The sequence below is a fragment of the Aphelocoma coerulescens genome, unplaced genomic scaffold (assembly GCF_041296385.1).
Source record: "Aphelocoma coerulescens isolate FSJ_1873_10779 unplaced genomic scaffold, UR_Acoe_1.0 HiC_scaffold_182, whole genome shotgun sequence".
NCBI lineage: Eukaryota > Metazoa > Chordata > Aves > Passeriformes > Corvidae > Aphelocoma > Aphelocoma coerulescens.
The window spans coordinates 157211-174714 of record NW_027183530.1 but is presented as its reverse complement, the minus strand read 5'-3'; the positions used below and the strand labels follow the sequence as shown (position 1 = coordinate 174714).

General features: G+C 59.0%; 2 pseudogenes; both read left to right on the top strand.

The window, feature by feature from the left end:
* The first annotated feature begins 492 nt into the window (after nt 1-492).
* LOC138101023 (zinc finger protein 850-like) lies at nt 493-11751 on the top strand (annotated as a pseudogene).
* A 529-nt stretch (nt 11752-12280) lies between these two features.
* On the top strand, nt 12281-16577 carry LOC138101005 (zinc finger protein 850-like; annotated as a pseudogene).
* The last annotated feature ends 927 nt before the right edge of the window (nt 16578-17504 follow it).

The window sequence follows — 17504 nt, the reverse complement described above, 5'->3', positions numbered from 1 at the left end:
TCCATGCCAGGGTGATGAGGGAGCTGGCAGATGAGCTTGCAAAGCCACTCTGCATCATTTCCCACCAGTCCTGGCTCACTGGGGAGGTTCCAGCTGACTGGAAGCTGGCCAGTGTGGTGCCCATTTACAGAAAGGGTGGGAAGGAGGAACCTGGTAACTATAGGCCGGTCAGCCTGGCCTCAGTAGCCGGTAAGGTCATGGATCAGCTTGTACTGAGTGTCATCACACAGAATTTCCAGGACGGCCAGGGTGTCAGAGCCGGCCCGCGTGGGTTTAGGAGGGGTAGGTCGTGTTTGACCAACCTGATCTCCTTTTATGACCAGGTGAGCTGCCTGGTAGACGCAGGAAGGGCTGTGGATGTTGTCTATTTGGGCTTCAGCCAGGCCTTTGGCACTGTCTCCCACAGCATACTCCTGGAAAAGCCGACAGCACGTGGCTTGGCCAGGAGCACTCTGCTGGGTCAAGAAGCGGCTGGATGGGTGGGCCCAGAGAGTGCTGGTGAACGGAGCTGCATCCAGCTGGTGACCAGTGACCAGTGGTGTCCCTCAGGGGTCTGTGCTGGGGCCAGTTCTGTTCAGTATTTTTATTGACGACACGGATGAGGGAATGGAGTCCTTCATTAGTAAGTTTGCAGAGGACACTAAGCTGGGAGCACGTGTCAATCTGTTGGGAGGAAGGAGGGCTCTGCAGAGAGACTTGGAACGGTTGGCTAGATGGGCAGAGTCCAACAAGACGAAGTTGAATAAGCCCAAGTGCCGGGTACTGCATTTTGGCCACAAGAATCCCCTGCAGCGTTACAGGCTGGGGACGGTGTGGCTGGACAGTGCCCAGGCGGAAAGGGACCTGGGGGTGCTGGTCGATAGCCGGCTGAACATGAGCCAGCAGTGTGCCTTGGTGGCCAAGAAGGCCAATGGCATCCTGGCCTGTATCAGGAGCAGTGTGGCCAGCAGAAGCAGGGAGGGCATTCTTCCCCTGTACTGGGCGCTGGTGAGGCCGCACATCGAGTGCTGTGTCCAGTTCTGGGCCCCTCAGTTCAGGAAGGACATTGAGGTGCTTGGAGGCGTTCAGAGAGCGGCAACGAGGCTGGTGAAGGGCTTGGAACACAAGCCCTGTGAGGAACGCCTGAGGGAGCTGGGGCTGTTTAGCCTGGAGAAAAGGAGAGTCAGAGGTGACCTTATCGCTCTCTCCAACTCCCTGAAAGGAGGCTGTAGTCAGGTGGGGCTTGAGCTTTTTCACCAGGCAGCAGCTGACAGAACGAGAGGGCACAGTCTCAAGCTGCGTCTAGGGAAATATAGGTTGGATATTAGGAAAAGGTTTTTTACAGAAAGGGTGATAAAAGTGCTGGAATGGACTACTGCCTGGGGAGGTGGTGGAATCAGCATCCCTGGATGTGTTTAGAAAAAGGCTGGATATGGCACTTGGTGCCATGATCTAGTTGAGGTGCTAGGGCACGGGTTGGACTCGATGATCTTGAAGGTTTCTTCCAACGCAGACATTCTGTGAATTCTGTGAATTCTGTGAATTCTGTGATTTGATTGGGTCCTTTTCTGGCATCCCGACTGGGGTCACTCGGTGGCAGCCCCCGTTGACTGGAAGAGATCCCTTTTTGCCAGCGCTCGGGCATTCACTATTTGGCAGCTCTACTGACTTGAATAGATCCCTTTCTGGCAGCCCCCCCAGACTCATTATTTGGCACCCCACTGATTGTAACGGGTCCTGTTTTGGGTTTGGGGTACCTGAAGGAGCAGCCCCAGTGTGCTGGGGTGTTTGGGGGGCTTTGGGGGGGTTTGGGGTACGTGCAGGACCAGCCCCAGCGCGTTGTGGTGTCTCGGGGTGCAGACCACCTTTTTCCCCTCACGTTTCCCGCCCTTTTTCCCTTCACGTTTCCCGCCCTTTTTCCCCTCACGTTTCCCGCCCTTTTTCCCCTCACGTTTCCCGCCCTTTTTCCCCTCACGTTTCCCGCCCTTTTTCCCCTCACGTTCCCGCCTTTTCTCCCCCTCACGTTTCCCACCCTTTTTTCCCTCAGAAGCTCACCCCAAATCCCTCGGGGGCTCCCCAAGCAGCGTTTTCCTTTGGGGGGTGTTTGGAGCTCGCAGCTTCCAGAATGGAGCCCCAAATCTCTTTGTGGGTCCCTGGCAGGGTTTCATTTTGGCACGGGGGCGATGTTTGGATCCTTCGGGACCCCAAAGCTGAGCCGCAAATGGCCCTTTGGGGGATATTTTGGGGGCTCGGTGCCGGTGCCGGGGTGGGAGGGGGACATCGGTCTTGGGGTGCCCCGGGAGAGCGGTGGAGGGGAACGCCGGGAGCCCCGGGATGGGGTGAGGGGAGAGGGGCGATCCCGGAGCTGGGGGAGCCCCGGCAGCCCGGAGAGGGGGAGAGCCTGGATAAGGGGGGAGCCCTGGGATTGCTGGAAGCCCGGAGCAGAGAAGCAGGGGAGAAGGGAGCCCTGGGAGCCCCAAAACCCCCCGGATCATCCCTGAGTGGGACCCCAGAGCTGGGGGAACCCCAGGAGCCACGGGACCCCGATGAGGGCAGGGAAAGGAGAGTCCCAGAAACCCAAAGTGGAGAGATCAGAGAGGGGCAACATGTGGGAGGGTTTTTGGGCTGAATCGTGGTGGTTTGGGGTTTTTCATGGACATAAAAGCCCCGGAGACTCCCGGAGATGGACCTGGGCAGGAGGAACCCGCAGCCCAAGGCACTCAGCCCTTGTTTTTCCCCCCAGACCAGGATTTGTCATTCCCGAGGCGTGGCCGGATGGAGGAGGAGGAAAAGGCCCGGAGTTCCCCCACGAGGAGGGGCTGCAAACGCAGCCCAGAGAGATCCAAGGAGGAAAGAGCCGCCCTGGGCCAGGAAGGCGTCCGGAGATCCAGGCAGAGCTCAGAGGTGGGGGAGAAGGCTCAGGGCGGGGAGCAGCCCCACAAGTGCTTGGAGTGTGGGAAGGGCTTCAGGTGGATCTGCAAGCTGAGGAAACACCAGAGGATCCACACGGAAGACTGGCCCCACAAGTGCTTGGAGTGTGGGAAGGGCTTCAGAAAAAACTCCGAGCTGAGCCAGCACCAGAGGATCCACACTGGGGAAAAGCCCTACAAGTGTGGGGAATGTGGGAAGGGCTTCAGAGTCAGCTCCAGCCTGATTAAACACCAGAGGATCCACACTGGGGAATGGCCCTACAAGTGTGGGGAGTGTGGGACGGGCTTCAGCTCCAGCTCCCAGCTGGTCAGCCACCAGAGGATCCACACTGGGGAAAAGCCCTACGAGTGTGGGGAGTGTGGGAAGAGCTTCACCTACAGCTTCAGCCTGACTGAACACCAGAGGATCCACACCGGAGAGAGGCCCTACGAGTGTGGGGAGTGTGGGATGTCCTTCATCCGGAGCACCCGCCTGAGGATACACCAGAGGATCCACACCGGGGAACGGCCCTACAAGTGTGGGGAGTGTGGGATGTCCTTCAGGCAGAGTGCCTGCCTGAGGATACACCAGAGAATCCACACTGGGGAAAAACCCTACGAGTGTGGGGAGTGTGGGATGTCCTTCATCCGGAGCTCCCGCCTGAGGATACACCAGAGAATCCACACTGGGGAAAAACCCTACGAGTGTGGGGAGTGTGGGATGTCCTTCATCCGGAGCACCAGCCTGAGGATACACCAGAGGATCCACACTGGGGAACGGCCCTACAAGTGTGGGGAGTGTGGGATGTCCTTCAGGCAGAGCGCCCGCCTGAGGATACACCAGAGGATCCACACTGGGGAAAAACCCTACGAGTGTGGGGAGTGTGGGAAGAGCTTCAGGACCAGCTTCACTCTGATGCAGCACCAGAGCATCCACACTGGGGAAAAGCCCTACAAGTGCTTGGAATGTGGGATGGGCTTCAGAAACAGCTCCAAGCTGCTGGGACACCAGAGCACTCACACTGGGGAATGGCCCCACAACTGCTTGGAATGTGGGAAAGGCTTCAGCTACAAATGCCAGCTGATTAAACACCGGAGCATCCACACCAGGTAACGGCGCTACAAGTGTGGGGAGTGCGGGAAGGGCTTCAGCCGGAGCTGCCAGCCGATGGAACACCAGGTGACCCACAGCGGGGAACGGCCCTTCGAGTGTGGGGCGTGTGGGAAGAGGTTCCAGAGCAGCTCCCTCCTCCTCAGACATGAGCGCATTGCCACGGATGAGAGGCCCTTCCGCTGCCCCGACTGCAGGAAGGGCTTCAAGCACAGCTCCACCCTCAGCAGGCACCGGCGCCTCCACAGCAGGGAGAGGCCCCAGGAGAGCCCCGAGTGCGGGAAGAGCTTCTCAGAGATCTCTCCTTTGGCCCGACACCAGCAGAGCCATCGGTAAGGGCAGCCCCGCGAGTGCCCCGAGTGCGGGAAGAGCTTCGTGCGCTGCTCCAGCTCCATCCCCCGTGGGAGGGTCGGCGCTGGATGATCCCCAGTGCCCCCCGTGGGGCAGAGCCCTGGTGACCCCCGTTCCGGGTGATCCGCGCTGGGTGGGGGGAAGGTGTTGGAGAGATTTCTTTGCCTTCTCCTTGTGCTGCTGGGATTTGGTTGGGAATAAATTCCCTCCGTGTGCCCAGGCTGGCTCTGGTGTGCCCGTGCCAGTTGAAAGGGTTCAAATCATTGTAGCTGTGCAGGTATAAGCTACAGGGTAAAAGTTAGCAAACCTTGGCCACAAGCTTAAGGCACAGGATGTAACTTGGCAAGAAACGGGGAACAACCGTCGCAGAAATGATGACCAAAGCTTGCTGAGAGCAGTCGAGAAACTGCTGAAACTGCAGCCCAGGAGAGACTGCGCGTGCCTGGGGGAGAGAGGGGCAAAGAGAAAGTGCAAAGGGGGGAAGGCTGTGGCAGCTGGGGGGGGATGGGGGTGGGGAGGAATTTTTATGACCTGTTGTGGTTATGATCTGTTCCCAATAAAGCTTCCCAGTTCGGCCCGGTGCCGTTCATTGTTGGGCAGTGGGGACGGACTTGGGGGGAGCCGCGATTGGGGGGGGCCGCGATTGGGGGGTGCAGATGCCTCGGAGTGATCGGGAATGGGGACCCCCGTGTGTTCCCCCCGTGTCACCCCGCTCTGGGGGGCCCTTGGGAGGCAGCTGAAGCCCACCAGGGCAGCCAGCGAAGCGCAAAAGGCGGCGGGACCCCCCTGAGAGGAAGGAGCGGGAGAAGGGCGGAGAGAAGAGGAGAAGCAGGCGGCATTAGGAAGGAGGAGGAGCGGGAGGAGGCGGGATGGAGGCGGAGGCGGGGGAGGAGGAGCGGGAGGAAGAGGAGCGAGCGAGGAAGAGGAGGAGCAGGAAGAGGAAAAGCAGCGGGGGCAGCGCGGGGTCGGCGGGCGCTGTGTCCGCCGCGGCGCCGGGAGCATCCCGCAGGTGAGCGGGGAGGGGGAGCTGGCCCCAAATGCCTCGGGGGTTGCCCCAAGCCTTGGGGTCGCCGTCCTTTTCAGCCTCGGGCAGGAAGGGGCGGGTGAGCAGCAGCTCCTCGGGGTAGGGCAGGTCCGGGGCGGCTCTGGGGCTGCGGCCCCGCTCTCGGGGGGCTTCTGGCTCAGCAGCAGCGTCGTGAGGGCGCGGCCGGAGCCCTCGGAGGTGAGCTGGGCGGGCCCCCGGGTCGGGGGGTTGAGGGGAGGGGGCTCGGGGGAGGCTTGGGAGGTGATGGGGGGGGTTCTGTGGGGATTGAGGGGGTTTGGGAGGGGTGTTTAGGTGTAACTGGGTTCCTTTTGGTGGTGACTTAAAGGGGGTGTGGGGGTTTGTGGCGATTTTAGGGGTTGGAGGAGGGGTTCTGGGGGTTTGTGGGGGGGCGATGTTTTTTGTTGTCTCCCAATGTGGCAGCGCCCATAGATTGGAATTGGTCCCTTTGTGGCAGGTCTTTTTTTGGGTGGGTCACTATTTGGCAGCCCTCTTTGATTTAACATGCAGCCTGGATGGGCAATCAGGTTTTGGAGGAACTTGGGAATTAAAAAATGATGGATCATCTTTGGAAGGAGGGTCAGGTCTCTCAGGAGGTATTTAAAAGGGCTGCTAGAGCATGTAGGAAAAGAATTTGGGAGGCCAAAGCTCAGCTTGAACTTAAGATGGCGACTTTTGTAAAGGATAATAAGAAATGTTTTGAGAAATATATTAATGCTAAAAGGAATGGTAAGAGCAAGCTTTGTTCTTTTTTGGATGAGGGAGGGAACTTCGTATCTGCAGATGAAGAGAAGGCAGAAGTGCTTAATGCCCTCTTTGCCTCGTGTTATCCAGGAGGAGGCAGGCAGAGAACTGCTGGGATGCTTGGATCTCCATAAATCTATGGGACCGGATGAGATCCATGCCAGGGTGATGAGGGAGCTGGCAGATGAGCTTGCAAAGCCACTCTGCATCATTTCCCACCAGTCCTGGCTCACTGGGGAGGTTCCAGCTGACTGGAAGCTGGCCAGTGTGGTGCCCATGTACAGAAAGGGTGGGAAGGAGGAACCTGGTAACTATAGGCCGGTCAGCCTGGCCTCAGTAGCCGGTAAGGTCATGGATCAGCTTGTACTGAGTGTCATCACACAGAATTTCCAGGACGGCCAGGGTGTCAGAGCCAGCCCGCGTGGGTTTAGGAGGGGTAGGTCGTGTTTGACCAACCTGATCTCCTTTTATGACCAGGTGAGCTGCCTGGTAGACGCAGGAAGGGCTGTGGATGTTGTCTATTTGGGCTTCAGCCAGGCCTTTGGCACTGTCTCCCACAGCATACTCCTGGAAAAGCCGACAGCACGTGGCTTGGCCAGGAGCACTCTGCTGGGTCAAGAAGCGGCTGGATGGGCGGGCCCAGAGAGTGCTGGTGAACGGAGCTGCATCCAGCTGGTGACCAGTGACCAGTGGTGTCCCTCAGGGGTCTGTGCTGGGGCCAGTTCTGTTCAGTATTTTTATTGACGACACGGATGAGGGAATGGAGTCCTTCATTAGTAAGTTTGCAGAGGACACTAAGCTGGGAGCACGTGTCAATCTGTTGGGAGGAAGGAGGGCTCTGCAGAGAGACTTGGAACGGTTGGCTAGATGGGCAGAGTCCAACAAGATGAAGTTGAATAAGCCCAAGTGCCGGGTACTGCATTTTGGCCACAAGAATCCCCTGCAGCGTTACAGGCTGGGGACGGTGTGGCTGGACAGTGCCCAGGCGGAAAGGGACCTGGGGGTGCTGGTCGATAGCCGGCTGAACATGAGCCAGCAGTGTGCCTTGGTGGCCAAGAAGGCCAATGGCATGCTGGCCTGTATCAGGAGCAGTGTGGCCAGCAGAAGCAGGGAGGGCATTCTTCCCCTGTACTGGGCGCTGGTGAGGCCGCACATCGAGTGCTGTGTCCAGTTCTGGGCCCCTCAGTTCAGGAAGGACATTGAGGTGCTTGGAGGCGTTCAGAGAGCGGCAACGAGGCTGGTGAAGGGCTTGGAACACAAGCCCTGTGAGGAACGCCTGAGGGAGCTGGGGCTGTTTAGCCTGGAGAAAAGGAGAGTCAGAGGTGACCTTATCGCTCTCTCCAACTCCCTGAAAGGAGGCTGTAGTCAGGTGGGGCTTGAGCTTTTTCACCAGGCAGCAGCTGACAGAACGAGAGGGCACAGTCTCAAGCTGCGTCTAGGGAAATATAGGTTGGATATTAGGAAAAGGTTTTTTACAGAAAGGGTGATAAAAGTGCTGGAATGGACTGCCTGGGGAGGTGGTGGAATCAGCATCCCTGGATGTGTTTAAAAAAAGGCTGGATATGGCACTTGGTGCCATGATCTAGTTGAGGTGCTAGGGCACGGGTTGGACTCGATGATCTTGAAGGTTTCTTCCAACGCAGACATTCTGTGAATTCTGTGAATTCTGTGAATTCTGTGAATTCTGTGAATTCTGTGATTTGATTGGGTCCTTTTCTGGCATCCCGACTGGGGTCACTCGGTGGCAGCCCCCGTTGACTGGAAGAGATCCCTTTTTGCCAGCCCTCTTGCATTCACTATTTGGCAGCTCTACTGACTTGAATAGATCCCTTTCTGGTAGCCCCCCCAGACTCATTATTTGGCACCCCACTGATTGTAACGGGTCCTGTTTTGGGTTTGGGGTACCTGAAGGAGCAGCCCCAGTGTGCTGGGGTGTTTGGGGGGCTTTGGGGGGGTTTGGGGTACGTGCAGGACCAGCCCCAGCGCGTTGTGGTGTCTCGGGTGCAGACCACCTTTTTCCCCTCACGTTTCCCGCCCTTTTTCCCTCACGTTTCCTGCCCTTTTTCCCCTCACGTTTCCCGCCCTTTTTCCCCTCACGTTTCCCGCCCTTTTTCCCCTCACGTTTCCCACCTTTTCCCCTCACGTTTCCCGCCCTTTTCCCCCTCACGTTTCCTGCACTTTTCTCCCCCTCACGTTTCCCTCCCTTTTTTCCCTCAGAAGCTCACCCCAAATCCCTCGGGGGGTCCCCAAGCAGCATTTTCCTTTGGGGGGTGTTTGGAGCTCGCAGCTTCCAGAATGGAGCCCCAAATCTCTTTGTGGGTCCCTGGCAGGGTTTCATTTTGGCACGGGGGCGATGTTTGGATCCTTTGGGACCCCAAAGCTGAGCCGCAAATGGCCCTTTGGGGGATATTTTGGGGGCTCGGTGCCGGTGCCGGGGTGGGAGGGGGACATCGGTCTTGGGGTGCCCCGGGAGAGCGGTGGAGGGGAACGCCGGGAGCCCCGGGATGGGGTGAGGGGAGAGGGGCGATCCCGGAGCTGGGGGAGCCCCGGCAGCCCGGAGAGGGGGAGAGCCTGGATAAGGGGGGAGCCCTGGGATTGCTGGAAGCCCGGAGCAGAGAAGCAGGGGAGAAGGGAGCCCTGGGAGCCCCAAAACCCCCCGGATCATCCCTGAGTGGGACCCCAGAGCTGGGGGAACCCCAGGAGCCACGGGACCCCGATGAGGGCAGGGAAAGGAGAGTCCCAGAAACCCAAAGTGGAGAGATCAGGGAGGGGCAACATGTGGGAGGTTTTTTTGGGCTGAATCGTGGTGGTTTGGGGTTTTTCATGGACATAAAAGTCCCCGAGACTCCCGGAGATGGACCTGGGCAGGAGGAACCCTGTCCTGGGTTGAGGTGTGTTCTATTACCATCCTCATGAGCCATTGAAATCAGGTGGGGCAGTGTTTCCTTGCCTCCTCCCCCCAGTCTATCTTGCTGTTCATGGCCCATCCTTGTCCTGCCCCATGACTCAGAGATAACTGCCTCCGGACTATCTTCTGTTAATGAGCCTAATCAACACTTGGCCTCTTGACTCATTACCCCATTGTGAGATGCTGCACCCAGAGGGAGGAACCAAGCGTCCCATTCCCATCGTGGATATAATCTGAGACTGAACACCGGAGACATCCCTTCTCCACTGGATTTCCAGAGGACAGGAGCTACAGAGCCACCACCGGACCTTCTGAGGAAGAGAAGACCTTTTTTTTTCTCTACAGGATCACTGCTTCAGAGGAGTGCAGCCACCATTCTACCAGACTGCTACCAGCACCCTGCCTTACAGGGACTCAGGTTGTATTTTGACTCTGTCAGTTTGAACCAGTGTTTTCTTTTAGTCCTTCTTTTTTCCCTTTCCTTTAATTTTGCCCATTAAATTGTTATTCTGACTTGCTGCCTCCCACTGGTTTGTTTTCAAACTAGTACAAACCCGCAGCCCAAGGCACTCAGCCCTTGTTTTTCCCCCCAAAGCAGGATTTGTCATTCCCGAGGCGTGGCCGGATGGAGGAGGAGGAAAAGGCCCGGAGTTCCCCCACGAGGAGGGGCTGCAAACGCAGCCCAGAGAGATCCAAGGAGGAAAGAGCCGTCCTGGGCCAGGAAGGCGTCCGGAGATCCAGGCAGAGCTCAGAGGTGGGGGAGAAGGCTCAGGGCGGGGAGCAGCCCCACAAGTGCTTGGAGTGTGGGAAGGGCTTCAGGTGGATCTGCAAGCTGAGGAAACACCAGAGGATCCACACCGAAGACTGGCCCCACAAGTGCTTGGAGTGTGGGAAGAGGTTCGGAAAGAACTCCGAGCTGAGCCAGCACCAGAGGATCCACACTGGGGAAAAGCCCTACAAGTGTGGGGAGTGTGGGAAGGGCTTCGGAGTCAGCTCCAGCCTGATTAAACACCAGAGGATCCACACTGGGGAATGGCCCTACAAGTGTGGGGAGTGTGGGACGGGCTTCAGCTCCAGCTCCCAGCTGGTCAGCCACCAGAGGATCCACACTGGGGAAAAGCCCTACGAGTGTGGGGAGTGTGGGAAGAGCTTCACCTACAGCTTCAGCCTGACTGAACACCAGAGGATCCACACTGGAGAGAGGCCCTACGAGTGTGGGGAGTGTGGGATGTCCTTCATCCGGAGCACCCGCCTGAGGATACACCAGAGGATCCACACCGGGGAACGGCCCTACAAGTGTGGGGAGTGTGGGATGTCCTTCAGGCTGAGCGCTAGCCTGAGGATACACCAGAGGATCCACACTGGGGAAAAACCCTACGAGTGTGGGGAGTGTGGGATGTCCTTCATCCGGAGCGCCCGCCTGAGGGTACACCAGAGAATCCACACTGGGGAAAAACCCTACGAGTGTGGGGAGTGTGGGATGTCCTTCATCCGGAGCACCAGCCTGAGGGTACACCAGAGGATCCACACTGGGGAACGGCCCTACAAGTGTGGGGAGTGTGGGATGTCCTTCAGGCAGAGCGCCCGCCTGAGGATACACCAGAGGATCCACACTGGGGAAAAACCCTACGAGTGTGGGGAGTGTGGGAAGAGCTTCAGGACCAGCTTCACTCTGATGCAGCACCAGAGCATCCACACTGGGGAAAAGCCCTACAAGTGCTTGGAATGTGGGATGGGCTTCAGAAACAGCTCCAAGCTGCTGGGACACCAGAGCACTCACACTGGGGAATGGCCCCACAACTGCTTGGAATGTGGGAAAGGCTTCAGCTACAAATGCCAGCTGATTAAACACCGGAGCATCCACACCAGGTAACGGCGCTACAAGTGTGGGGAGTGCGGGAAGGGCTTCAGCCGGAGCTGCCAGCTGATGGAACACCAGGTGACCCACAGCGGGGAACGGCCCTTCGAGTGTGGGGCGTGTGGGAAGAGGTTCCAGAGCAGCTCCCTCCTCCTCAGACATGAGCGCATTGCCACGGATGAGAGGCCCTTCCGCTGCCCCGACTGCAGGAAGGGCTTCAAGCACAGCTCCACCCTCAGCAGGCACCGGCGCCTCCACAGCAGGGAGAGGCCCCAGGAGAGCCCCGAGTGCGGGAAGAGCTTCTCAGAGATCTCTCCTTTGGCCCGACACCAGCAGAGCCATCGGTAAGGGCAGCCCCGCGAGTGCCCCGAGTGCGGGAAGAGCTTCGTGCGCTGCTCCAGCTCCATCCCCCGTGGGAGGGTCGGCGCTGGATGATCCCCAGTGCCCCCCGTGGGGCAGAGCCCTGGTGACCCCCGTTCCGGGTGATCCGCGCTGGGTGGGGGGAAGGTGTTGGAGAGATTTCTTTGCCTTCTCCTTGTGCTGCTGGGATTTGGTTGGGAATAAATTCCCTCCGTGTGCCCAGGCTGGCTCTGGTGTGCCCGTGCCAGTTGAAAGGGTTCAAATCATTGTAGCTGTGCAGGTATAAGATACCGGGTAAAAGTTAGCAAGTATTGGCCACAAGCTTAAGGCACAGGATGTAACTTGGCAAGAAACGGGGAACAACCGTCGCAGAAATGATGACCAAAGCTTGCTGAGAGCAGTCGAGAAACTGCTGAAACTGCAGCCCAGGAGAGACTGCGCGTGCCTGGGGGAGAGAGGGGCAAAGAGAAAGTGCAAAGGGGGGAAGGCTGTGGCAGCTGGGGGGGATGGGGGTGGGGAGGAATTTTTATGACCTGTTGTGGTTATGATCTGTTCCCAATAAAGCTTCCCAGTTCGGGCCGGTGCCGTTCATTGTTGGGCAGTGGGGACGGACTTGGGGGGAGCCGCGATTGGGGGGGCCGCGATTGGGGGGTGCAGATGCCTGGGAGTGATCGGGAATGGGGACCCCCGTGTGTTCCCCCCGTGTCACCCCGCTCTGGGGGGCCCTTGGGAGGCAGCTGAAGCCCACCAGGGCAGCCAGCGAAGCGCAAAAGGCGGCGGGACCCCCCTGAGAGGAAGGAGCGGGAGAAGGGCGGAGAGAAGAGGAGAAGCAGGCGGGATTAGGAAGGAGGAGGAGCGGGAGGAGGCGGGATGGAGGCGGAGGCGGGGGAGGAGGAGCGGGAGGAAGAGGAGCGAGCGAGGAAGAGGAGGAGCAGGAAGAGGAAAAGCAGCGGGGGCAGCGCGGGGTCGGCGGGCGCTGTGTCCGCCGCGGCGCCGGGAGCATCCCGCAGGTGAGCGGGGAGGGGGAGCTGGCCCCAAATGCCTCGGGGGTTGCCCCAAGCCTTGGGGTCGCCGTCCTTTTCAGCCTCGGGCAGGAAGGGGCGGGTGAGCAGCAGCTCCTCGGGGTAGGGCAGGTCCGGGGCGGCTCTGGGGGTGCGGCCCCGCTCTCGGGGGGCTTCTGGCTCAGCAGCAGCGTCGTGAGGGCGCGGCCGGAGCCCTCGGAGGTGAGCTGGGCGGGCCCCCGGGTCGGGGGGTTGAGGGGAGGGGGCTCGGGGGAGGCTTGGGAGGTGATGGGGGGGTTTCTGTGGGGATTGAGGGGTTTTGGGAGGGGTGTTTAGGTGTAACTGGGTTCCTTTTGGTGGTGACTTAAAGGGGGTGTGGGGGTTTGTGGCGATTGTAGGGGTTGGAGGAGGGGTTCTGGGGGTGTGTGGGGGGGCGATGTTTTTTGTTGTCTCCCAATGTGGCAGCGCCCATAGATTGGAATTGGTCCCTTTGTGGCAGGTCTTTATTTGGGGGCGGGGATCACTATTTGTCAGCCCTGTTAGACTTGTTAGGGTCCAATTTTGGCATCGTGTTTGGGGTTATTATTTGGCATCCTCCTTGCCTTTAATAGCTCTCTTTGTGGCATCCCCCTCTGGAATCACAATTTGGCAGCCCCCATTGACTAATTTAGATCCCTTTCTGGTAGCCCCCCCAGACTCATTATTTGGCACCCCACTGATTGTAACGGGTCCTGTTTTGGGTTTGGGGTACCTGAAGGAGCAGCCCCAGTGTGCTGGGGTGTTTGGGGGGCTTTGGGGGGGTTTGGGGTACGTGCAGGACCAGCCCCAGCGCGTTGTGGTGTCTCGGGGTGCAGACCACCTTTTTCCCCTCACGTTTCCCGCCCTTTTTCCCCTCACGTTTCCCGCCCTTTTTCCCCTCACGTTTCCCACCTTTTTCCCCTCACGTTTCCCGCCCTTTTTCCCCTCACGTTTCCCGCCCTTTTTCCCCTCACGTTTCCCGCCCTTTTTCCCCTCACGTTTCCCGCCCTTTTCCCCTCACGTTTCCCGCCCTTTTATTCCCCTCACGTTTCCCGCCCTTTTATTCCCCTCACGTTTCCCGCCCTTTTATTCCCCTCACGTTCCCGCCTTTTCTCCCCCTCACGTTTCCCACCCTTTTTTCCCTCAGAAGCTCACCCCAAATCCCTCGGGGGCTCCCCAAGCAGCGTTCTCCTTTGGGGGGTGTTTGGAGCTCGCAGCTTCTAGAATGGAGCCCCAAATCTCTTTGTGGGTCCCTGGCAGGGTTTCATTTTGGCACGGGGGCGATGTTTGGATCCTTCGGGACCCCAAAGCTGAGCCGCAAATGGCCCTTTGGGGGATATTTTGGGGGCTCGGTGCCGGTGCCGGGGTGGGAGGGGGACATCGGTCTTGGGGTGCCCCGGGAGAGCGGTGGAGGGGAACGCCGGGAGCCCCGGGATGGGGTGAGGGGAGAGGGGCGATCCCGGAGCTGGGGGAGCCCCGGCAGCCCGGAGAGGGGGAGAGCCTGGATAAGGGGGGACCCCTGGGATTGCTGGAAGCCCGGAGCAGAGAAGCAGGGGAGAAGGGAGCCCTGGGAGCCCCAAAACCCCCCAGATCATCCCTGAGTGGGACCCCAGAGCTGGGGGAACCCCAGGAGCCACGGGACCCCGATGAGGGCAGGGAAAGGAGAGTCCCAGAAACCCAAAGTGGAGAGATCAGAGAGGGGCAACTGGTGGGAGGGTTTTTGGGCTGAATCGTGGTGGTTTGGGGTTTTTCATGGACATAAAAGCCCCCGAGACTCCCGGAGATGGACCTGGGCAGGAGGAACCCGCAGCCCAAGGCACTCAGCCCTTGTTTTTCCCCCCAAACCAGGATTTGTCATTCCCGAGGCGTGGCCGGATGGAGGAGGAGGAAAAGGCCCGGAGTTCCCCCACGAGGAGGGGCTGCAAACGCAGCCCAGAGAGATCCAAGGAGGAAAGAGCCGCCCTGGGCCAGGAAGGCGTCCGGAGATCCAGGCAGAGCTCAGAGGTGGGGGAGAAGGCTCAGGGCGGGGAGCAGCCCCACAAGTGCTTGGAGTGTGGGAAGGGCTTCAAAAACAACTCCCAGCTGAGCCAGCACCAGAGGATCCACACTGGGGAAAAGCCCTACGTGTGTGGGGAGTGTGGGAAGAGCTTCAGCTCCAGCTACTCTCTGATGCAGCATCAGAGGATCCACACTGGGGAAAAGCCCTACAAGTGCCGCGAGTGTGGGAAGAGTTTCAGAGTGAGATCTAACTGGGTCATCCACCAGAGCATCCACACTGGGGAAAAGCCCTACAAGTGCTTGGAATGTGGGATGAGCTTCAGAAACAGCTCCAAGCTGCTGGGACACCAGAGCACTCACACTGGGGAATGGCCCCACAACTGCTTGGAATGTGGGAAAGGCTTCAGCTACAAATGCCAGCTGATTAAACACCGGAGCATCCACACCGGGGAACGGCGCTACAAGTGTGGGGAGTGCGGGAAGGGCTTCAGCCGGAGCTCCCGCCTGAGGGAACACCAGAGGATCCACACTGGGGAAAAGCCCTACAAGTGCTTGGAATGTGGGATGAGCTTCAGAAACAGCTCCAAGCTGCTGGAACACCAGAGCACTCACACTGGGGAATGGCCCCACAACTGCTTGGAATGTGGGAAAGGCTTCAGCTACAAATGCCAGCTGAGGGTACACCAGAGGATCCACACTGGGGAACGGCGCTACAAGTGTGGGGAGTGCGGGAAGAGCTTCAGCCGGAGCTCCCGCCTGAGGGAACACCAGAGGATCCACACTGGGAAATGGCCCTTCGAGTGTGGGGCGTGTGGGAAGGGCTTCAGCTACAGCTGCCAGCTGCTGGAACACCAGAGGATCCACACTGGGAAATGGCCCTACGAGTGTGGGGAGTGTGGGAAGAGTTTCAGGACCAGCTCCTACCTGATGGAACACCAGAGGATCCACACTGGGGAAAAGCCCTACAAGTGTGAGGAGTGTGGGAAGGGCTTTAGAAAGAGCTCTAAGCTGGCGACCCACCAGAGGATCCACACTGGGGAAAAGCCCTACAAGTGCTTGGAATGTGGGATGGGCTTCAGATACAGCTACCAGCTGCTGGAACACCAGAGCACTCACACTGGGGAATGGCCCCACAACTGCTTGGAATGTGGGAAAGGCTTCAGCTACAAATTCCAGCTGATTAAACACCGGAGCATCCACACCGGGGCAAAACCCTACGAGTGTGAGGAGTGTGGGAAGAGCTTCAGCTGGAGCTCCCGCCTGATGGAACACCAGAGGATCCACACTGGGAAATGGCCCTACGAGTGTGAGGAGTGTGGGAAGGGCTTCAGCTACAGCTCCCAGCTGATTAGACACCAGAGGATCCACACTGGGAAATGACCCCACATCTGCTTGGAATGTGGGAAGGGCTTCAGCCGGAGCTGCCAGCTGATGGAACACCAGGTGACCCACAGCGGGGAACGGCCCTTCGAGTGTGGGGCGTGTGGGAAGAGGTTCCAGAGCAGCTCCCTCCTCCTCAGACATGAGCGCATTGCCACGGATGAGAGGCCCTTCCGCTGCCCCGACTGCAGGAAGGGCTTCAAGCACAGCTCCACCCTCAGCAGGCACCGGCGCCTCCACAGCAGGGAGAGGCCCCAGGAGAGCCCCGAGTGCGGGAAGAGCTTCTCAGAGATCTCTCCTTTGGCCCGACACCAGCAGAGCCATCGGTAAGGGCAGCCCCGCGAGTGCCCTGAGTGCGGGAAGAGCTTCGTGCGCTGCTCCAGCTCCATCCCCCGTGGGTGATCCCCAGTGCCCCCCGTGGGGCTGAGCCCTGCTGATCCGTGCTCCTGGTGATCTGTGTTGGGAAGACTCCTGGCTGAGGGGCTCCACATCTTCCTGGCTCCCTGTGGGCCCCTGGATGAACCCAGGGGCAGGAACATCTATCGGGACACAGACAGACATCGGGAATTCATTGGGCAGGGTGGATTTGTTGAATATTGACCTCCAAAAATCTTTTCCATTCAATCCTATCTTCTGGAGGCATCCAGGAATTGTGGACGTCTTTTCCAACCTCAGTGATTCCGTGATTCTGATTTTCTCTGGCCCAAAGGCATCTTCCACAGATACATGGTGATTTACTGGGACGAAGACCAAGATTCTGGAGACTGTGGGGTGGAAACCCCTCCAAAAAGGTCTTCCCTCCCACCCAAACATGTGGATCCTCAGCTGGCACGGAAATCCTTTTCTTATGGCCTTGGTTTACTTTTAATTTCTCTTCATCCTCTAAAAGCACCCAAAATTGGGGTAAAAATAAAGAAATTGAACTGAGACGTGGGTGGGGACATTGGAGGACACAGACGTGGTGGGACATGCACATGGAGAGCAATATGGGGACACACGGACGTGGACGGGGATGTGGCCGTTCGTGGGGACAAGGGGGCACAGGGGGGCATGGATGGGGACGTGGGGGACAATGACATGGATGGAAACGTGGTGGGGACACAGCCGTGGGTGAGGACACGGTGGGACAGGGCCAGGGACATGTGGGGACATGGCCATGGCCGGTGCCATGGGGGGAACTTGCCGGGGATGTGGGGGATGCTGGATTTGAGGGAGTTGAGGGTTCCTGGGAGGGACTTGGGGCTTGCTGAGGGCTTTGGGGACCCCAGGCCGAGCGGCTCCGGCTGCGCTGGGAGACCCTGGCGGAGGTTCTGGGGCAGCTGCTCAAGGACCCCCTGAGCTGGACCCCCAGCCAGCATTGGGGTCCTGGAAGGGAATGAACGTCCTCGGCCCCAGGAAGGAAATCCCAGCACCCCCAGGGTGTCGGGGGCAGCTGAGAGGCCATGAGAGGGAGGGGAGGGCCAGACAGAGCTGTCCACCTCCAAAACTACACCCCAAAACCACCAAAACTCAGGGATTCCTCCCAGAAAAAAGCTGCCAGGAGCTGTCTGAATTGAGGGAAAGGGGGAATGGGACCCCCAAACTGAGTTGGGAGGGGTCCCACTCCTTTTATTTCCTCACCCTGCCTCCTTCTCCTCTTTGCCCTTCTCCCGCTCCTTCCTCTCAGGGCGGTCCCGGCGCCTTTTGCGCTTCGCTGGCTGCCCTGGTGGGCTTCAGCTGCCTCCCAAGGGCCCCCCAGAGCGGGGTGACACGGGGGGAACACACGGGGGTCCCCATTCCCGATCCATCCCCGGCTTCTGCCCCCACCCCCCCAAGTCCCTCCCCACCGCCCCCCAATAAACGGCA